General features: G+C 37.8%; 1 pseudogene; it reads left to right on the top strand.

Annotated features, from left to right (window-relative positions):
- Positions 1-13,164: 13,164 nt before the first annotated feature.
- Positions 13,165-20,530, top strand: LOC110743992 (annotated as a pseudogene).
- Positions 20,531-22,004: the final 1,474 nt, after the last annotated feature.

Here is a 22,004-nt window from a genome sequence, read left to right as displayed (position 1 = left end):
CATTAAACAAATTTATTAACATTGATCAATTTTAATTAATATTAGCCTCAGGATAACAAACCAACGTTAGATGATTTTGAGCACTCTCGTGATTATTCGTATTACTAATGCTTGGTTTGTTTGTCCAAATTATCCTTTCATACACAAGCTTTAACTGTTCCTGAACATCAAGTCTGATTCAGATAGCAGTAAGAAAAGGTACAAAAGCTTTATCCACATCAGCGTCCTGATTAAGAAGCTAGAGTTTCACTGACACTATGAGTTTCATTATTCTCAACCTGTGAATAATAGCTTCCATAGCCATCTAAATGACATCCTACTCCTGCCAGTATGTACCGCTGACTCAGCCTTACCCTTTTGGTGTACATACTTGATTCTCATTGCTTCTGTGTCTCTTGCCTTCAATATCTTTCCTTTTTCTTTCTTAAAAGTCAAGCAACTTCTGACAGCCTCAACTCCAGGGTGCCATTTCTTCTATTTTTAACTCCTTGACCCTTTAAGCTATGTGTATTACTCTTTATGTGTCAGTGGTCTGTCTCTCATTCTCAGAGAAGCAGTAACAATGTAGTTTTTTCTTGGTACTCACACAGAGCCAACTGTAATACTCAGTCTGCAGTATGTATGTCACATATGCTTGATGAATGAAGAGACAGCAATGCAATTTGGAGAAACTTCCCAAAAGAGTTATATTGCCCACTCACCCTTGCAGTGTGTTAACCCTCTGTGAAAACAAATATTAACGAATTATATTATTGCATCTCCCCACTCTCCTTTATAAGCATCCTTTGCAACAGCAACTATATTGCCCACGTATAGGTACTTGAGGAGAAAAGGAAGAAAATCAGGAAAATGATTGAGTTAGGATTCATCTTATTGCTTAACAATCAGAATTTATAATGTGATATTAAGAGTTTTTAGGGAGATATATAGCTTGAAATAATGTATTCTGTTTATTAAATTATTTTAAAAACCCAGGAAATTATGCTTACTACCAAGCTTTGCATTTGATTTTTCTAGGCCTGTCATTTCTAAAATATGTGTGCAGAAATATTCTTCTGGAAGCCTGGTATTCTGGTTTCTTAGACTTGGGAACAAAGTAAAGTGGGCTGTTGAATTAATTGGAGCTGAAACAAAAGGCTTCCTGAACCTCACCTGTTAATCACTGAAATGAAAGGCCAATTCAAAGATGTAACACAAGCCTGTCAGCCGTCCAGAACTGCTTGCATTGCTACGAATTCACTTATGACTCTCCTGGGAGTACCACTGCTGTGAAACCTACAGATTTAGAAACTGCCCCCAAATTCTGCTCAGCACAGAATGCAAACATTTGACTCATATGGCACTTGTTTGTCAAATGAGCCAGGGCAGGGAAATTGATGAGTGTACTAATTATTCTTGAAAGAGCCAGAGAAGAGTGGAGAACATTCATGAACTTAAGATAATGAAGTGAAGAGCAAGGGAATGAATTTCCCCAAATTTTAAAAGGCTTCGGATTCACAGACAGCACGGCTGGTGAGCAGGATGGGGCTTTCTCAATTAGAAACAGGCCTCCTCTATTGCAATCCTGACATCTCCCTTGCGGATTAAAGCAATTGGAGCATAAATTTTTGGAAATTGTGAAATTTTTTATTTTTTTTTCCAGCATTGTATATCCATGCGTAATAGGGAAATACAGACCATAACTGCTTTGAGTAATCATTTGTCTTCTTAGTTTTTATACAAATTAATGCATTTTCTCCTAAGTACCAAAGAGGAACATCATGGTAGTTCAAATGGTGGAGCCTCTCAAAAAAAGGCTAAATTACTATTTAAGATAAGCATACAAAGGAACAATCATAAGCCTAAGTGAAATTATTCTGGACTTTTTAAATAGTGAGTCAAAATTGGTTTTTAAGCCACAGATACTTGCCTGCATCCAAGTTACAAGTCAAAAATGTCATAAGTATGAGTAAGAATAAAATTTTTAAGTTGGTATACTAATACAAAGTGGCAATGATTTTAAGCTCCTTGCAAGGAAAATTAAAATATTTAATATCTTCTACATCCTTTCTCCAGAAAATAGATAAAGAAGACACTAGAAGAAAGAAACCTACAAAAGAGAAATATCTTAGGTGAGTAGGCACCCATTGCCATAAAAGGACACAGTGGACTTTACCCAGAGATATTTGCATTTTTAACTGGACGTGGTTAAAGATTGAGAAATTTCCAAGCCAGAAGAAATGAGGCTTTATGTTGGGAAATCAAGTGGTATGACTTACGTTTAAAATGGAAAGTATTTGAATGTGTGCTGGAGTAATATGAGCTATCCAGTGTCCATAAAATCATACCAATGGGATATCAAAAAACTCTGATGAAAGTTTACCATGTTTACGGAGCACTGTTGAAGGTTCTACAAGGGCTTGCACTCGCCTTCAAAGAGCTGTTAATTTAGTAGTGTTAAAAGAAATACACAGAAATCTGATGAGAAACTGGTTGGTTTAAGACATAGCATAGAAAGAGATGTTGTGTGAGAACACGAAGATTGGAAAACCAATTCTTCATGCTGAAGTGGTCAGGAAAATTTATGGTAATTAAACATGCACAGTTGCTTGTTTTGCCTAATTGTAGAAACATTCCCACTGGCTGAACTCTGCTTTTCTGCTTTTAAAATGACTCTCAAGTCTTTCATTATTCATTTACTGGGGAACACAAACAATCCTGACAAATCCTCTTCTCCCATTTCTCACCTACTGTGTTACCCCCTCGACCATCATAACCATCTCACAAAGGGTGGTTGATGTCACAAGAAACTGTTTAGCATAGTGCCCGTAATTGTCTTTCTTTTATCCCCTATAAAATATTTCAGCTTCTCCAGTAACTCAGAGCTGAGCATATCCAGATAAAAGATAAGGTTAGATTATTAAAAAGAAACTAGAGTGGAGAATTATGTTTGGGTGACCCCATTTGAACTAAGGAAATATATTGCAAACACACTCAACTAGGCCAGAAAAGACATGTTCTTCCCAGAGGTTTGCCAAAGCTGGTTGCAGTGCCAATACCTTTGATCTCAATGTTCTCCAGTAACTAGGATTGTGGCTTAATAAAATGGAATCCTTTTGTCCTTGGTTTCTGAAAATAAATACAGATCATGGGCACCATCGGGGCATGCAGGTGCAACCAAGTGTCCCGTGTACCCTATGCCCATCAAGCCAGGGCAGCACATTCTGTCTAAGGATGCCCTGAGGAATGCTTCAGATGCAGCCAAAGGCAGGAAGCTGTTTCCCAGGCAGAATGGGTTGTTCAGGGGAAATCCTAGACTCAGGATTGTTCCTTTGCATGCTTAGCTTAAATAGTAATTGAGCCTTTTTCTGAGAGGCTCCACCATTTGAACTGGTAAATGTTCTGTGGTTATTCAGTTTCACAATGACTAGTTCTGGATTACAGAAAGTTAAATCTAAACTAGGACAGAAAATCGACAATAGAAGCAATTCATAGATTCTTGAATTAGGATAGTGACTCAGGCCTTCAAGGAGGGTTTTGTTAATGTTTTTGTATTTTTGTTTCATTTGGTTTAGAGAACTGCTAGAGTGGCCAAGACTGGGTCCATGGAACAAAAGGGTATATACCAACTATCTCAGGTAGATAACTGACATTTCCTTTCTTTTTTTTTTTTTTTTAACATAGTGTTCACTGTGTTGAAATGGATACTTGAGGGTAAATTACATGGTATGCTCCTTTTTTTTTTCCAGTTAGTTCTAAAGCAGGAAATGATAGACTGTTCTATTTCCTTGCATGTCAGAAGAGAAATGTCAATCATTTTATTGGCTAGGAAAATTTCTGCCCAGTTTCGTGGGCCCAAGGGACCTTAGATATAAGACTAAAGCTGAGAGTGAAGAATGCATAAAATAGCACTGTTCTTAGAAAACTTCCTGAGAGAATGATTGGCTATACTTTATCTCTCTTCTGCTATTTAAATCTTCCCCTCTTGTATTTTCTTTGAACTTTGGGCCATAATAAGCCTTCAGACTATTCTGCCTCTCAGAGGTCCCCAGATGTATTGGAGAAGCTGTGGGTTCAGATGTATGCAAGTCTCCTCGCACATTTGCCATACTAACCCATTGTTTAAAACTGCCATGTTCTCGGCTGGGCGTGGTGGCTCACGCCTGTAATCCCAACACTTTGGGAGGCCGAGACGAGTGGATCACGAGGTCAGGAGATCAAGACCATCCTGGCTAACACGGTGAAACCCCGTCTCTACTAAAAATACAAAAAATTAGCCGGGCGCGGTGGCGGGCGCCTGTAGTCCCAGCTGCTCCAGAGGCTGAGGCAGGAGAATGGCGTAAACCCGGGAGGCGGAGCTTGCAGTGAACGGAGATCGCGCCACTGCACTCCAGCCTGGGCCACAGAGCGAGACCACATCTCAGAAAAACAAAAAAACAAAAAAACAGAAAACAAACAAACAAAAAAAAATGCCATGTTCTCAAGTTTTTTTTATTTTTTAATAGAAGGGCAATTCCATTTGTTGGAAGATTTTTCTTACCAAATGTCAGAGAGTTAAAAAGAAATTTCCCATACACAGCACTTCAGAAGGACCCAAGTCGTTCACAGACTGTTTATGACTACAATTAAGTCTTCTCTCAGTAGATGATATCAACTCGAAACCCACCCAAGCAAGCTGAGTTCCATTCAAAGCAATACCAGCACCTACCCTGTGTGACTCTGTGTTTCCTCTTTTCTTCTGAAAACAACTTAGCCCCTTCACAGTAATGATGTCTTCAAATAATTCTGAAGAGCCAAGGACTGAGAGCATAGGGCTGATCTCCATCATACCTAGTGCAGCTCTGCCTGATTGCACAAAAAACTTATATAGTTTCCCTTTCAAATGAAATTAGCATAGATGAATGTATAATTTCTGAGTAATTTGCCAGACCGTCCCCCTTTTTCTCATAATAAGGCTATTCTATTCACCATCTTCATCTTCAAGGATCTCATTTTGAGCTAAATAAAACTGTAGAAATATCTACTGATGTTTCTGCTCTAAGTTTGTTTATCGGTCTTGGATATATAAAGTTTGGCTTGGTGCCTTATCAGTTAAAACAGCTAACATTTTCAGAGTTCTAGCCAAAGCTGTTAGCAGAGTCTTACTCTCCGTTTGATATCCAGAGATACTTAATCCCCACTTTGGGTAGATCTCACTCTTCCCTACCCACCACTGATTTTGAATAGAAAAAGGATTATTTTGCAATTTTCCGGCTTGGACTTTGTTTCTCTCATTTTAAAATTATGCTCTTTCCCCCTCTTCTGAAAACAATTCTTTCTATCACTATCTAAAGAAATGCGTGTTTCAACACATCAAATCTTAAGTTATCTCAGGTGTAAAAGTGTGTATTTTCCTAAAGAAAATGAAAAATGAAAAATTATATATAATTCATGCTTATTAGTTTGTCAAAAATTAAAAAGCAGGAAAAATTATTTATGAATGTGTAATTGGTATATTCTTTCTGAGAACAAACAGAAGATATGTAATAAAAGCTTTAAAGTACACTTATATTTTAAGCAACTTCACCTTAAAATCCTTATCCTAAAATTACTATTAAAAGCATAGGTAGGCCGGGCATGGTGGCTCACGCCTGTAATCCCAGCACTTTGGGAGGCCAAGGTGGGTGGATCACCTAGGGTCAGGAGTTTGATACCAGCCTGGACAACATGGTGAAACCCCGACTCTACTAAAAATACAGAAATTAGCCAGGAGTGGTGACTGGTACCTGTACTCCCAGCTACTAAGGAGGCTGAGTCAGGAAAATTGCTTGAACCCGGGAGGCATAGGTTGCAGTGAGCTGAGATTGTGCCACTGCACTCCAGCCTGGGCGACAGAGCGAGACTCCCTCTCAAAAAAAAAAAAAAAAAAAAAAAGGCAGATAGATAGATGAGCAAGGAAATTTGCTGAACTGTTACTTATATATCAGATCTTCTACAGCAGGAGATTGAAGTATACTGGTTATATTCATGGGATAAAATATTATAATATTGGGCATTAAAAATTATGTTTTAATGTAAAATACTTGTAAGTAAAAATTAGACTATAAATCTGCACATATGGAATGAGGGTATATATAGAGAGAGAGAAAGAGAGGGTCATGCATATATTTATACTGAAATGAAAAACTTTGCAACTCTAGATAAGTAAATTATTTTCTATTTTTCAAGTATTAAGTTCTTTTCATACGTTTTTTTTGTTTGTGATGGAGGTTCACTCTTGTTGCCCAGGCTAGGAGGCAGCAGTGCAATCTCGGCTCGCTGCAACCTCTACCTCCTAGGTTCAAATGATTCTCCTGCCTCAGCCTAAGTAGCTGGGATCCCAAGTAGCTGGGATTACAGGCATGTGCCACCAAGCCCGGCTAACTTTTGTACTTCTAGTAGAGATGGGGTTTTACCATGTTGGCCAAGATGTTCTCGATCTCCTGATCTTGTGATCCGCCTGCCTCAGCCTTCCAAAGTGCTGGGATTACAGGCGTGAGCCACCGCACCCGGCCCATATCTCTTTTTCACAATAGATCAGAATTATAACATAATTACGCTATTTAAAAATGTACAGAACTATTCTATAAGCATTTGTAGACATAGAACATAAGAGTAAAAAGCTAATAATTTGCAGGTTGCAACTTTTAAAACCAAGTCCATCTTCTCACACTGTAAGAGCAAGATTAAATAATTTCATATAATATGATGCTTTTTGAAAACAGATTACTGATATTGCTCTAAAAACACAATTTTCAAGGTATTTTCAATAGTAGAGAATAGCTTTCTTTTAACAATTTGTTTAAATTATTTAAAGAAAGCTATTCTCTACTGTTGAGTCATTAATATACAGTATTTCTTTTCAAAATACTGTGACTATAAAAGTTTGCAGTGTGTGTGTGTCTGTGTGTGTGTGTGTGTGTGTGACTGTGTGTGTGTAGTCATTGTCTGTCTTCAACTACTTAACAAAATTAACCAGGTCTTTGAGTGTTATGAAGACATCCTAAAGGCAGGCAGACAGGAGTTGCTCTAGGTTAATGCTATTGCTCTGCTTAAAGCACACGCACAAAGGCAAATTATCAGCACTCTTTCAACCCAACAAGCATAGTAATACATAAACAATGGGCCTTCAATAAAGAGCTATTAACAGCTACTTAGTGAGCCTCTACTACAATCCGAACTCTGTCTTACTCCTTCCATAGATAAAAAGAGGTTTAAGAATGATTACCTTCTAAACTCAAGGATTGGAATTTTAACAAAAAGAGAAGAACAAGTGAGAAAGCTAGTAGCAATGCAAGCATGCTTGAGGACATAGAAAAGTCATAGAAATCTGCAACATGAAAAAAATCAGAGAAGTGGTCAAAGTGGGTATCAGAAAAAGGTTACGGGAAAAGCTGAACATTGGTTGGATTCGAGCAGACTGGAAGATGCAAACTACGGCCACAGGTCCAGACAGGTAAAAGCAAATGTGCAAAACAGGCCACTATAAGACGTAATAGACAGGGATGGAGACAGTGACAACATGGAGAGGGGGCAATTGCTTCTCTTTCCCAGCAGGTTGTCAAAAGGTTATGATGACCTGGTGTTGGCAGGTCTTGGGTTTTCCAATTCCAGTTTTTTTTTGCCTGAAGACAAAAGGGAGTGAGTCATGGGTATGATAGTGATGCCAATTGACTCTAATTATAGAGTCCTAGCCCCTCTGTCAGACAGGGTTCCAGTCAAAAAAAGCGTAACTGCTAGGAGATGTAATATTTACTATGGGGTTTTGGCCTTGTGTAATTATCAGAACTGGTTACACAGTCAATTTTATTTTTAGATTTATTTTTTATTTAAAAAAAAAACTGGGATACATGTGCAGAATATGCAGGTTTGTTACATAGATATACATGTGCCGTGATGGTTTGCTGCACTTATTGACCTGTCCTCTAAGTTATCTCCCCTTACCCCTGACACCCAACAGGCCATGGTGTGTGTTGTTCCCCTCTCTGTATCCATGTGTTCTCAATATTCAACTCACCCTTATAAGTAAGAACATGTGGTGTTTGGTTTACTGTTCCTGTGTTAGTTTGCTGAGGATGATGGCTTCCAGCTTCATCCATGTCCACACAAAGGATATGATCTCATTTCTTTTTATGGCCGCATAGTATTCCATGGTGGTGGGAATGTAAATTAGTTCAACCATTGTACAACACAGTATAGCGATTCCTCAAGAACCTAAAACCAGAAATAGCACTTGACCCAGCAATCCCATTACTGGGTATATACCCAAAGGAATATAAATCATTCTACTATAAAGACAAATGCACGTGTGTGTTTATTGCAGCACTATTCACAAGAGCAAAAACTTGGAACCAACCCAAATGCCCATCCATGGTAGAATGGATAAATAAAATGTGGTACATAGTCGATCTGAGGCTATTGTTCATTGTTTCTGTGTCTGGTGCTAGAATCAGAAGTTCAAAAAGCAGGACGTTAGGAAGGAAGAGTGGACATGAGAGGAAAGCAAGGGAAATCTAGAACCTGTGAGGCTGAACTGGAACCCACAAGGAAGAAAAACCTGCAGTGGCCTCTCACTGTTCCCAGGCTTCCAACTTCAGTGAAATAAGTGTCCTGCAGGAGAAGCTGTGGGCTGGGTTGCTGCCCTACAAACCAGCTGAGTTAGCATATAAGCAATAACTTGTGCACTGCAGCAGTGCTTTGGACTCTCCTCTGATCTCCAAACATAGAAAGATAGCTGCTGCAACGGCAGCCACTACCTGATCCTCTTTCAGCTCCTCTGTTCCTCTGACAAATGCGTTTTAGCTTTTTGATGAAAGGTGCCAGTTCTCCTGCAGAGAACTCCCATCATCAAAGTTGGGGGCTTGGAAGAGTAGAAGGAACTTAGATAAGATGATAAACAATGTCAGTTCTGGAATTTACTCTTTGCTGGCGTAATTCTAGGCTGGCCACTTAACTTCTCTGGGCCTCAATTTTCTCATGAATAAAATGGAAGAATTAGGGTGGCCTCTAAGTTGGCAAGCCTAGAAAAACAATGCCTGTGAAGATGAAAATAATATGCGAAAATTGCACTGGGAGAGGCTGCTCACATCTTTGCATGGGGTACGTAAAAATACCTAATGAAAGATCTGAAATTAAGCTCACAGGCCAATTCAAAGGCAACAATATGAAATAAGGAGAGATAGGAAGACAAGAGTATGGTGAAAAGAAGAAAATTAGGAGCTGAGAGACCTGGACTCTTGTCTTGACTTCATCACTGACTACTTGACCTATAAACACAATCATTGGACTTCAGAGGGCCTCAGTGTTCTCCTTTGTGAACTAAAGGCATGAGGTGGTGGTGCTCATCACTGACTGCATGATGGAATTCCCTAGGAAGCTGTAAAAAATATTGATGTGCAGATTCCATCCCTAGGGATCCTGATTTCATGGATCTGCAGTGTGGCCTGGGCATCAGGATTATTTAAAGCTCCCCAGATTCTAATGTGAAGCTAAGCTTGAGAACTCTTTGTTAGGGATTGCTTGGAAAACGGCAGTATGATTTAATGGCGGTGGGAAGACTTTTCCCCTCCCCCCACCACACACATACATGTCCACCACAAACCTGTCAGGCTGCGTGACATTTCATCCTTAGAGATTCACCCCATTGAGCTTTGAAGGCTCTTCATTACTTATTAAAATTCATATACTCCTGGTAGATGTGACACCTTGAACTTATAATAAGTATATCTTACCCAGAATCAGAAAAACTAATTTGGAAAGAATTTCAGAGGTCACAAGTTCAAGCTGGCAAGTATTTTTATTGTGATTTTTTAAGATAAGAAAACCGAAACTCAGAAATGTCTTCCTCCAGCATTAGGCTTTTCTTTAATCATTCCTTTTGGTGTGTATGTGGGAAGGGAGTTTAATTAATGACATCTTTCTTATATAACCTTTTTTTAAAGAGGTTTTGGATTGTACTTGTGTGATCATATATTTTTTCTTTTTCCTTTGTTTTTTGAGACAGGGTCTCACTGTGTCACCCAGGCTGGAGTGCCGTGATGATCACAGCTCACGGCAGCCTTGAACTTTCGTGTTAGGACCACAAGCGCACCACCATGCCTGGCTAATTTTTGTATTTTTAGTAGAGACAGGGTATTGCCATATTACCCGGGCTGGTCTTCAACTCCTGAGTTCAAGCCACCCGCCGGCCTCGGCTTCCCAAAGTGCTGGGATTACAGGGGAGAGCCACTGTACTTGACTGACCATGTATTTTTAAAAGCCATATGTGCTTTTATCTCAACGTATTTTAGAGTTTTAAATCCTTTCTAGATGGGAGTCACCATGAATGACATTTAGCCTTTAATATGCCTCATTTATCTAAACAAGCATTTCCTGCTCTGTGTTACCGTTCTGTAATTGCTTCCTGTGATCTACCTTTTACTCTTTCTACCTTTCATCTTGATCGACGATATCTCTGTTATGCTGGCCAAAAAGAATAAGTCATTGCAAATTCAAAAGCAGACAGATCTTCCCTTTATATCAAAAGACATAGCTGGCATGCAATGTACACGTCTGTTCTCAAAGACATGTTGGGCATTTTGCCTCTCTGGGAATCGTTTAGGTTTCTATAAAGTGAATGGAGACAAGTCTATAAATGTGTAAAATGTTAAATAAATCAATCCCTAAAAGTAAAGTTCTAGTCTGTTTAAGCTTTGGTTATGCTAATTGGAGGACACCCTTTCTCTCCCCTTTAATTAGCATAGTCTGTCTAAATCAACCTGTCTGAATCAAACCCGAGGTATCTTTGTACCAGATGCTGGTTAAATGTTTGCAAAGGCATGACCTCATCAAAGATTCTATTCTATACGAAGGGATTCTGACGGATTCACACAAGCAGGAAGTTACGAGTAATATATTTATTATTCTTTGTGACCTAAATTATAATTGGAATAACACAAGCCTCCTTGTCAAAATTCCATTGCTGGTTTATGTCTCCATTGGGAAATTTTTTCTGTACAAAAGTAACTGCAAACAATTAAATAATTTTAAAAATTCTCACAAATTTGATGTTTCTCTCCCTTTACTATCTACTCTAAAGCATAAAAATGAGTGTAACATTTGAGTATATCATATGTTGCTTACGTTAAGACATGTTATTTACACAAGGAACATTGCTATAATATGTTGATTTGAAAAAATATTTGATATGTTACATGTTCCAGCCTGAGAGAGAAGAAACCTCTTAAGATGTTTCCTAGATGCGACTATTATTTCCTAACTTACCAGACTAATGCAATTATTTTTTAATGAACTAAACAAGAAATAAAAATGTTCACTGATACCTGTCCAGGAAGAGAAAAAATAACATTACTTTCACTTGGAAAAGTTACTAGAATGATCTACTATGTTAAGGTTTAATATTTTTGAAAGTCTCGGGAACTTCGGGAATTTTGGAATTTATCCATGAATTAATAACTTTCAGTATTAATTTCCATTTTCTCTTCTTCATTTTGACTCAAACAATATGGAAAATGTTTTAATAAAATTTGTTCTGTGAATCATTCAGGGTTTTAAATAATAATAATTAACCCAGAGTGATATAGTACTTCTGAACTCTAGTCTTTACTCTGCCACATACTGGTTGTGTAAAACTTAGCAAAGTTACCTTTTTAAAAACTGTGGTACAGTATTATCATTTGTAAAATTCATGTGTGATGAAAAAATACCTGACAAAATAGCAGCTACTTGAGAGAAAAAAGCACTTTTAAAACAAAACATGACTATCCATGAGAACGTTGTTACTTAATAGTGATCCCTATCCATTAAAGATTCCATCAAATTTCATCTTCTCCAGAACAACCCTCCCCAAAACTTGCCAAAATCTGGATCTTGCCACTTTCTTCTCATTCTTGAGATCTCTTCATACTTTGCTACTTAATTACATTCAACTTGCCATTATAGAAATCTTTATTTTTTAAAATATTTTGATAGAATCATGGTGTTTAACATTAGAGGGAATATATGAAACAGTCTACTTCTATAGAGAAGTGTTGTACATTTGTGCAGCTTTTGTAATACAGGCTATGTCTATTTAATATGTTTAATTAGTTTATTTACATATAACAGCTTCATTGATACACAATTCACATACCATATAGTTCATCCATTTAAAGTGCACATTCCAGTAATTTTTAGTATATTCAGAGTTGTGTGAGCATCACCACCATACATTTTAGACTATTAGTATTACCCTGAAAGAAATCCCATACCCACTAGCAGTCACTTCTCATTTTGTCCCAGTCTTCCCATTCTTAGGCAATCATTAATTGCTTTCTGTCTCAATAGATTTGCCCATTACTGACAATTCATATAAATGGAATTGCATATATATGTATATGTGTATGTGTGTGTGTGTATGTATGTGTGTATATATTTATATACGCACATACCACATTTTGGTTATCCATTCCTCAGCTGATAGACATTTGGGTTGTTTCTACTTTGGGGCTATCATGAATAATGCTTCTATGGATATTTATGTATAAGTTTTTGTAAGGACATATATTTTCATTTCTCTTAGGTGTATTCCTAGGAGTGGAGTTGCTAAGCAATATGGTAACTCTATGTTTAACCTTTTAAGAAACTGCCAGGCTGGTTTTTTTATTTTATCAGTTTGCATTCTCACCAACAATGGAAGAGTGTTCTAATTTTTCCACATACTTGCCATCATTTAGTATTAATCTGACTTTTAAAAATTAAATCCATCCTAGTGGGCATGCAGAGGTATTTCATTGTGGTTTTGAATGTATCCTATGTTTCCCTGATGGATAATGATGCTGAGCATCCTTTATCTGTTTTTGTATATCACCTTTGGAGAATTGTCTCTTCAATTCCTTAATCCATTTTTTGATTGGGTTATGTCTTTTATTAATTGTAAGATTTCAGGCTGGGAATGGTGGCTTAGGCCTGTAATCCTAGCATGTTGGGAGGCTAACGTGGCAGGATCGCTTGAGTCCAGGATTTTGAGACCATCTTGGGCAACATGGCAAGACCTCATGTCAACTAAAAATTTTAAAAATTAACCAGGTTTGGCAGTGTACATCTGTAATCCCAGCTACTTGAGAGGTTGAGGCAGGAGGATTGCTTCAGCTCAGGAGTTTGAAGTTACAGTGAGCTATGATCATACCATTGCACCCCAGCCTGCGTGAAAAAGCAAATCCTTTTCTTTTTTTTCTTTCTTTTTTTCTTCTTAAAAAAAGGCTTATACATTAGAAATGCAAGTCACTTATCAATGCAGTATTTTCTTGCATTATGTCAGTTGTCCTTTCACATACTTGGTGGTACCCTTTAAAACGCAAAAGATTTTAATTTTGATGAAATATTTATCTGTATTTCTTTTGTTGCTTGTGTTTCGAACATCATCATCTCAGAAGGCTTTACCTAACCCAAGTCGCAAAGATTTAATCATATTTAATTCCTTTAATAATATTTTCACTATTTTTTAGTTATTTCTCAATGGTTGCTTTAGGGTTTACCATATATATCTTATCAGAATCTATTCAGATATATTCTATGAATAATGCTACTCAAATTAGATGTAGAGTTGTGACTCCTATGTAGCTCTTTTCTCCTCTCTTTTCTCCTCCTTCATTTTTTGTGCTATTGTTGCCATACATCTGACATATACATACGTTAGAGAGCCATCAATACATTTTTCTATCTATGATTTTGTATTATGTGTTCTAAAGAGGCTGACAGAAGGAAAAAGAGCTAGTTTATATTTATGTAGTTTGTTATATTAATTTTAATTTTCTTATTTACTCTTTCTTGATCTCCTCATTTCTTCCTGTGGATTCAAATCACCATGTGGTGGTACTTCTTTAATAAAAGTGGGTCCCCCTATCAAATTCTTTGTGCTATTATTGCCAAATAGGTTACATTTCCATATATAGGCCAATAACACTATTTTGTTTTATGTGATTTTAGATCTGTTAAAAGAAAAAAGAAGGAGAAATGTGTAGTTTTTACAATCTTTTATAACTACCTATATAGTTGTTTTTAGTGAAGCTTTCATTTTTTACATGGGTTGAATTGCTGTCTGGTGTCACTTGCTTTTAGCTTGAAAGGACTTCCTTTAGTATTTCTTGCAATGCAGGCCTCTAGCAAAATGTTTTAGGTTTTGTCTGTCTTGGAAAGTTTTTATTTTGCTTTCACTTTTCAAAGATAATTTTGCTGGATATAAGATCCTTTGTGATCATTTATTTTTCTTTTAGCAATGTTAATGTTATCATACTGCCTCTAGCCTTCATTGTTTCTAATCAGAAGTCAGTTGTTAATATTACTATTCTCTTGTATGTGATGAGTTGTTTTTCTCTTACAGCTTTCAAGATAATTGTATTTATCTTTGGCTTTCATCATTTTCTCTATGATGTGTCTGTGTATGAATCTTTTCCATTTATCTTATGGGGAATTCCTTGAGTTACTTAAAGTATAAATTAATGATTTTCAGCAAATTTGGGTAGTCTTGTTTGATTGTTTTCTCTACACTTTCCTCTTTCCACTCTGACTCTACCAACAAATATGGCAAGCTTAGTGCTATCCAACATTTCTCACTTTTCTTTATTATTTTTTCACTTTTCTTTTATTAATTTTTCTCTGTGTTCTTCTGATTACATTATCTCTCTCTACCAATTGTTCTTTAAGCTTATTGATTCTTCTGCCAGTTTAAATCTACTGTTGAGCTCCTTGAGTGAATTTTTCATTTCAGTTGTACTTTTCAACTCCAAAATTTCCATTGGTTCTTTTTATAATGTTTCTCTTTATTGATAGTATCTATTTGTTGAGACATTATCATCATATTTTTCTTCTTTAATCATGGTTTGCTTTAGTTCTTTGAACATGTTTGTAATAACTGCTTTGAAGTCTGTCTGTTAAGTCTGACATATGGACCTTCTCATGGTAATTTCTGAAAGTTTCTCCCCACTCCCCTCTTCACCCCATGAATATGAGTCATACTTCTCTGTTTCTTTGCATGTCTCATAATTTTTGTCAAAAATTGGTATTTTAGATAAAACAGTATAACAGCTCTAAATACTGACCCTCCCCACTCCATATACTAGATTTTTGTTTATTTGTTTAGTAACGTGACTGGACTATTTTAGTGATATCTGTATCTCTAGCAGTATGAAGCTTCTGATGCTGCTCCTCACAGGGTACAGCCTTGGGCATGTGCACAGTTACCCTGCTATGATATTAATTTCAGCAAGGTCTCTCTTTGTCTTTTTCCCTGATCTCTTAAATATATGCCTCTTTAGGTATCACACCCAGTTGTTAGCTTCTATTTATTGCTATCTGATCACTCTATTGTTTTGTTTTGAACAATTCCCTGGGACATAAATTGCTTCAGTCTGATCCTATTAAATTTGAGTGTCTTTGAGGGGATACTTTCTGAGGCCAGACTTGGAGGTTAGTTCTGAACCTGAATAGTACTCTTTTTAGCTGTTTCTGTTCCTGGTTCTAATAAACTAGCTGGGCTTGTATTACTAGTTTGTTGTTCTTATGGAACTACCAGCCTCCTCTTTATTTCCTACTACCAAAATCTCATGGTTTCCCAAAGTGTCATTAGGCTTGAACTCCCCCATCATCTGTTTTAAATAAAGTCAGTTCCCTGGGGAGAGTGTTAGGGCCTTGTATTAGTATGGCCTGGGTCTCCCTGCTGGGCAAAATCTCTGAACTTCTTCAACAGGATGGAGTTATAGCCCTGCTTTAAGAGCAGGTCACCCAGCAGGGACAGTGGCATCTAGTCTTCTTAACTTACCTCTCCAAGGACTGAACTTTTTCCCTGCAAGTGATCTTGGGTGAGGTAGATTGGGGCCCCAGCATTCTTGGCCTGCTACCCCTGGAGTACAGCCTTCACCCTGAGAGGGGCTTGGGTGGAGAAAGCCCCTTTCCAACCTCTTGGCCTCACTCACCTAGAATATAGCCTCTGTAGCACGAAATTTGAAGGGGCTGGTTTCCTGCCCCACTTAGGAAATGCTGGGTTTTGAGAAATTGAGAAATGCTGGTTTCCTGCCCCACTTGGGGAGATACCATAGTTCTCAACTGGGAGCTTGGGGCAGAGGACAGGAATCTTGAGTTCTTGGCTGTACTGACTTAGAATGGAGCTTCCATCACACTGAACTGACAAATTGATTCCTAGAAAATAATTTCCATTAATAATTTTTCTGTGCTACAATTAATAGGTAAGAATATCCCTTTTATTTTTTACCAGGAAATGACATTTTCATTTATATTACATTATTACTGATATTGAAAATATTTCCATTTCTCAATATTGATTAGTTATTTATACATTTTGTGCATGTCTATTGAAACTATTGAGGCTTTTATTTTTATGAGATATTTATATGATAAAGATAAAAGTGACAAATATTTGCTAAGTACTTGTTTTACACTCTTTTTGTTTTTTGTTTTTTTTTGTTTTTTTTACCCCAAACACTTTGAGAGCCATGATATTCTGTATTGTAGACTTCAATTTTCCTTCATTTTGGAGGCACACCTTTAAACCCACTCAGTGGTGTTATCTGGGGGCAACTAACCAGATAATGTAAAGAAAAGCACATTTCTCAATTCTAACTCTTTTTTTTTTCCATTCATCTGGTTGAAGGAGAACACATCCATTCATCTTGACTAAGATAAATTCTTCCTGCATGGTGACTATCTCTTGACCATTCCTCTTAGTAGAAGGGCACCAGCATGTGCCCTCTAAAATGTGTAGTTTACCATCAATTAAGAATCTTAATTGGCAGTACACTGAGCTCTGTAGAGACAGCACTGGGGCACTTGAGAGCTGGACGGGCACTGAGAAACTCTGTGCCTTGTTGAGGAAAGATAACTAAGCCTGGGCAAAGGAGGTCCTAAGAAGCCGAGATGCAAAATGTCATTATATGCATTCTTTGTGCAAACTTGTCAGAAGGAGCTCAAGAAGAAGTACCCAGATGTTTCAGTCAACTTCTCAGAGTTTTCAAAGAAGTTCTCAGATAGGAGGAAGACTATGTCTGCTAAAGAAAAAAGAAAATTTGCAGACCTGTCAAAAGCGAACAAGACCCGTTAAGAAAGAAATGAAAACCTATAGCCCTCTTAGAGGGGAGACAAAAAAGAAGTTCAAGGTTTCCAATGTACTGAAGAGGCCTCCTTCAGCTCTTTTCTTGTTCTATTCTGAGTATTGCTCCAAAGTCAAAGGAGAACATCCCAGCCTATCCATTGGAGATGCTGTGAAGAAACAGAGATGTGAAATGACACTGCTGCAGATGACACGCACTCTTATGAAAAGAAGGCTGCAAAGCTGAAGGAAAAATATGAAAAAGATATTGCTGTACATGGAGCTAAAGGAAAGCCTGATGCAGCATAAAAGGCAGTCATCAAGGCTGCAAACAAAGCAAGATAAAGTAAGAAGAGGAGGAAGATGAAAAGGATGAGAGGAAGGAAGATGAAGATGATGAAGATCATGATGAATGAGTTGGTTGTAACACAGTTTTTTTTCTTGTCTATAGATCATTTAATCCTCCTGTACACAACTCCTTTGAAAGAAAAAAACTAAAAAGTGGTGCTAAGATTTATTTTCAAACTGATCAGTGTCTTTATTTTGTGTAATTAACATACTACCAAATGTATCTTTAGATAGCCCTGTCCTAGTGGTGTTTTCAGTAGACACTAACCTTGCCTGGTACAGTATGGGAGTTGTAAATTGCCATGGAAATTTAAAGTAGGTTCTTGGTGCACAGCACAGATTAATCATATACAGGGATGGGGGTTTTTCATCCCCATTTATCTCAGATGCACTGAAATAATTACATGAAATTGTTCTGTTAACTAACTACTCTGTAATTGCAAAAAAAAAAAAAAAAAAAAAGTAGCTTTTTTTGACTTTCTGAATGCTTCTAAGTAAATATAGTTTTTTGTTGTTTTTAGAAAACCTTAATTCTCAAGTTTTTCTCAGACAACCTTTTCAACCTATTTAAATGCCTCCTGTTAATGTCTGCTGTTTTCCTTTAATAGGGTAGCCATATTTAAACGTTCCACATTTTCTAGCATCTGGGCTACAGGTAATTATGGGTTGCATAAATTCTCAGGTAACCGGAAAAAAATTAAATTCAATTTCAAGGTGACTGGGAGTTGAAAGCATGATATGCAAATCCATACATCAACTCTAACTGATCTAACTAGTGACTTTACAAAAGTAGTTAGTCATTAGAACACTCCAGGATGGCTGTGCAGACAGATAACTGCTAGTGGGCAATCCCCCCTTATCAACCAAAATCCAACTAACAGGAAAATGAAAACATAGGCACATATCCTGCAAGTTTATGTTAAGTTGTTATTTGTATTTGTATTATTAGTTTGCAGTAGGATTAGACAAATGTGATTTTATTTTCTTAAAATATCTGGCTGGTAGTAGTTCTAATAGGAAATACTGATCAAAGTAAGTAACGGTCCAGTTCATTTGGGAAAGCAATCAGCTTCTATCAGATAATTTTGCTCTATGGTCTGAAATAATATAGAATCATATTAATTTAGTCCAGAAATAAGTTGAAATTATGTGTTACTACCCATTCTCCCTAAACATATACCATGGGCTATAATAACTTGCAGTTTTTTCCTTCTGCCCTGAAAGGAAACCTTTCTAACTGAAAGCTCTGGAATCATATAACCTATATTTTATTGGTGGCGGGGGAGGGGTATCTTAAAAATGGAAATTCCAAACTGGCATTTTCTCCAGAATGCAGCTCAGGCTCACTTTTCAGATGTGACCTCATCCTGAACTTCTCTCAAACAGCACAGTCAACTGAATATATTTGTATGACCCAATCATTTTACTGGAGTTTGAATATATCTATTTCTATATATCTGCATATATCTATATTGGCATACATCTATAGATAAATAGATAGATAGATAGATAGATGCCAGTATTAGCAGGGAAATGATACTCCAAAGTTTCAGGTATTCAAAACTTCTCCATATGAAAATCTGAAAGTACTTTGTTACTAACTGAAAATGTTTTGCCCACTATTATCTGTCCCTATGTGAGTCTTCCCATCATAAGCAAAAACCTTGGAAGATCAAAAAATGTAAAACACAGTAGCTAATGTTTAAATCCCCAGAGTATGTTATTAGCCTATGTCCACTTTGAGTGGGGAAAAGGAAGTCAATTGCCCATTTTGTCTCAGGCAATTGCTATGGCCACAGTTACCAGAAGGAATAGAAATTCACATTGTAGCATTTTTTCCTTCAGTGAATTTTACAAAACGGATTTGTGACAACGGTCCCACCCAGTAGCACCACAACACACCATGCCATGCCAACACATTCTTGCCATTGTTATTCTCAATGGCTCAGAGGTAAAAACAATAGAAATTCCTCTGGGCAAGAATATGAGCCAGCAGGCCCCAACCTAGTGAAGAAAGTTTATGTTTAAAAGGTTCAATGTTTTTAGTAAAGTGGTTTCATGGGCTTTATTAGGCGTTCATGCATTTTGCTAGTGATATTTTTAAGTAAATATTTCACAGATTTGATTTATAAATCCAACTTTTGACAAGTCTGACCCCCAAAAAATATATTAAGCCCTCCAAATGGGAAACATGTCCATCTTTGGTTATGAATATTCATAGGTCTGAAAGCATCCTATGCAGAATACTAGGTAGCAAGCACCCTTGGCCCACACATCTGTGCTCTATTGTGTTTTGCTGAACAAATCGACTCATTCAGGGACTATAAAACAAGAATTCATATAAAAGTGTATGTAAGGAAGACACGTTTCCCTTTTTAAAAGTTCATTCATCCATGATGAAGCTATTAAAAGTAATTCAAGTTAACAATAAAGAACAAAAGATAATTGTGTGGATCTATGTGGTGGGAAGACCCAGACATGGCAGTGAGGCTAGAATGATGGAGACCCAGACACCAGACAGACCACAAGGATGTCCTCTGGGGACTTATTGGAGAATAAATAAAGAGTAGGAGATCTACACAGATGTGCCAAAGACTCATGGTAAACAGCTGGCAGACATTCCAGTCAGTGAAGAAAGTGTGGTGCTGGAGAGTGCTGGGGTCAGGAGAGATGCGGCAGGACATGGGAATGGTGCTGGAAAAGAATGAATAGCCAGCAACACAGAGAAGTTAAGGAAGATACCTGGGAAGTCAGGACCTGGGTGGTGCAGCTGTAGCATATACTAAGGGAGGGGACCACCCCTCATATTGTCTTATGCCCAATTTATGCCTCCAAAGAAAGAAGCAAAAACTAAAAGGCAGTAATGAAATGCACAGGCAGACAGCCCGGCGTGTGCCCGGGGCCTGGTAGTTAAAAATCAGCCCCTGACCTAACTGCTTGTGTTATCTATAGATTCCAGACATTGTATAGAAAAGCACTGTGGAAATCCCTGTCCTGTTCTGCTCTGTTCTAATTACTGATGCATGCAGCCCCCCCACCCCATCACATACCCCCTGCTTCCTAAATCGATCACGACCCTCTCATGTGGACCCCCTTAGAGTTGTAAGCCCTTAAAAGGGACAGGAATTGCTCAGTTAGGGAGCTCAGCTCCCGGCCGAATAAAGCTCCTTCCTTCTTTAACTGGGTGTCTGAGGAGTTTTGTCTGCTACCCGTCCTGCTACAGTACCAGGGGAGGTGTGTTCAGGAATAAATCTCTGACACATCTGTGGGCCCTGAGATTTTGGAGGGGTTCACAAAGCAAGGACTGCAGCACAGGTGACCCTCCTTCTAATCTGAAAAGGATTCTCAAAAATAGGAAGGGGGAAAATTCCCCCTCGGCAGTATGTGTCAGAAACTGATCAGAGTAAAGGCAGTCCATATTCAAGTTATATAACTCTACCTCCATCCAGCCTCTACTCTATCATAATATGCACTCTTACTGATAGAAAAGCATCTTGTTTGAAGGTATGTTGGGGCAGATAAAAAATGATGGAATGCTGAAAATCATTGAAATAGGAACTTTGTCATAAAAGAACCAAGTTAAGGAGCCTAGGTCATGAGTGCAGTGTCAGGAATGGATTTGAATTTAGGTCAATCACGATGCTGAGCTCTGAGCACCAGGCAGCTGGATGTTACAGGAGTATCATGCACCTTAGAGTCAGACTGGCCAGGGTTCAATTCCCAAGCCGTTGCATACCATAAGGCATGTTTTTACATTCACTGACTCATTTTCCTACTACTTTAGATCCTCATGACCATATTATTTTTTTTAAGTACACAGCACATTTGGTATACTTTAGCTCTTCATTGACTTATAACATTCCTCCCACTACCTCCTTCAAAATCTGTCCCTTCCCATTCAGCTGGAAAATGGAGGGAAATGTCTTTCCCATCTAATTTTCTAGGGCTGAGGCTCACACAGAGGATGCTGGAGAAGGAACAATAGAGAGTGAAGAAGAAGAAATTGGGAGTTGAGTAGGGAAGTAATGATCATGAATATGAGCTGTTGGTGGGGCAGAGAAGGAAGGCCGAGGATGACTTGGGGCCATCCAGTGTAAAACCCAAGAAGCAAGTGCTCTGTGCCTGGCCAGAGGTGTTTGTGTTCAACACTCCCTTTGTGTTCTCAGGTTCCTGGCCCCCACTTGCCATCTGTGACAGTCATCTCTTTATCCCTCCCCTCTTTGGCTCTCTGAAAAACGAATTGTAGTTTCAAACATAAAAAAACCCCACAAATATATAATTACAAATCAAGTTAAGTGCTAAGTAAGAAAAATAGAGAATGAAATGAGAAAGTATATTAGGGCCTAATTTAAGTATGGGGGTTGGATTAGAGAATTGGTGAAATAGAATAAGTAGAAGCTAAACATGTACAAAGGAGGAAAAAGGGGGTTTCTAGGCAGAGGGAGGTACAAAAGTTCTATTTTAGCATCACTTGTGTTAACTCTAAAAAGCAGTCATCAGTACCCAGAAACCAGCTGGGTTTCAGAATCAAATGATCTGTGAATGATTTGATGCTTACAAATGGAAAAAATAACAATAC

The sequence above is a fragment of the Papio anubis genome, chromosome 8 (genome assembly GCF_008728515.1).
Source record: "Papio anubis isolate 15944 chromosome 8, Panubis1.0, whole genome shotgun sequence".
Lineage (NCBI taxonomy): Eukaryota > Metazoa > Chordata > Mammalia > Primates > Cercopithecidae > Papio > Papio anubis.
This window is presented reverse-complemented; position numbering and strand designations above follow the sequence as displayed.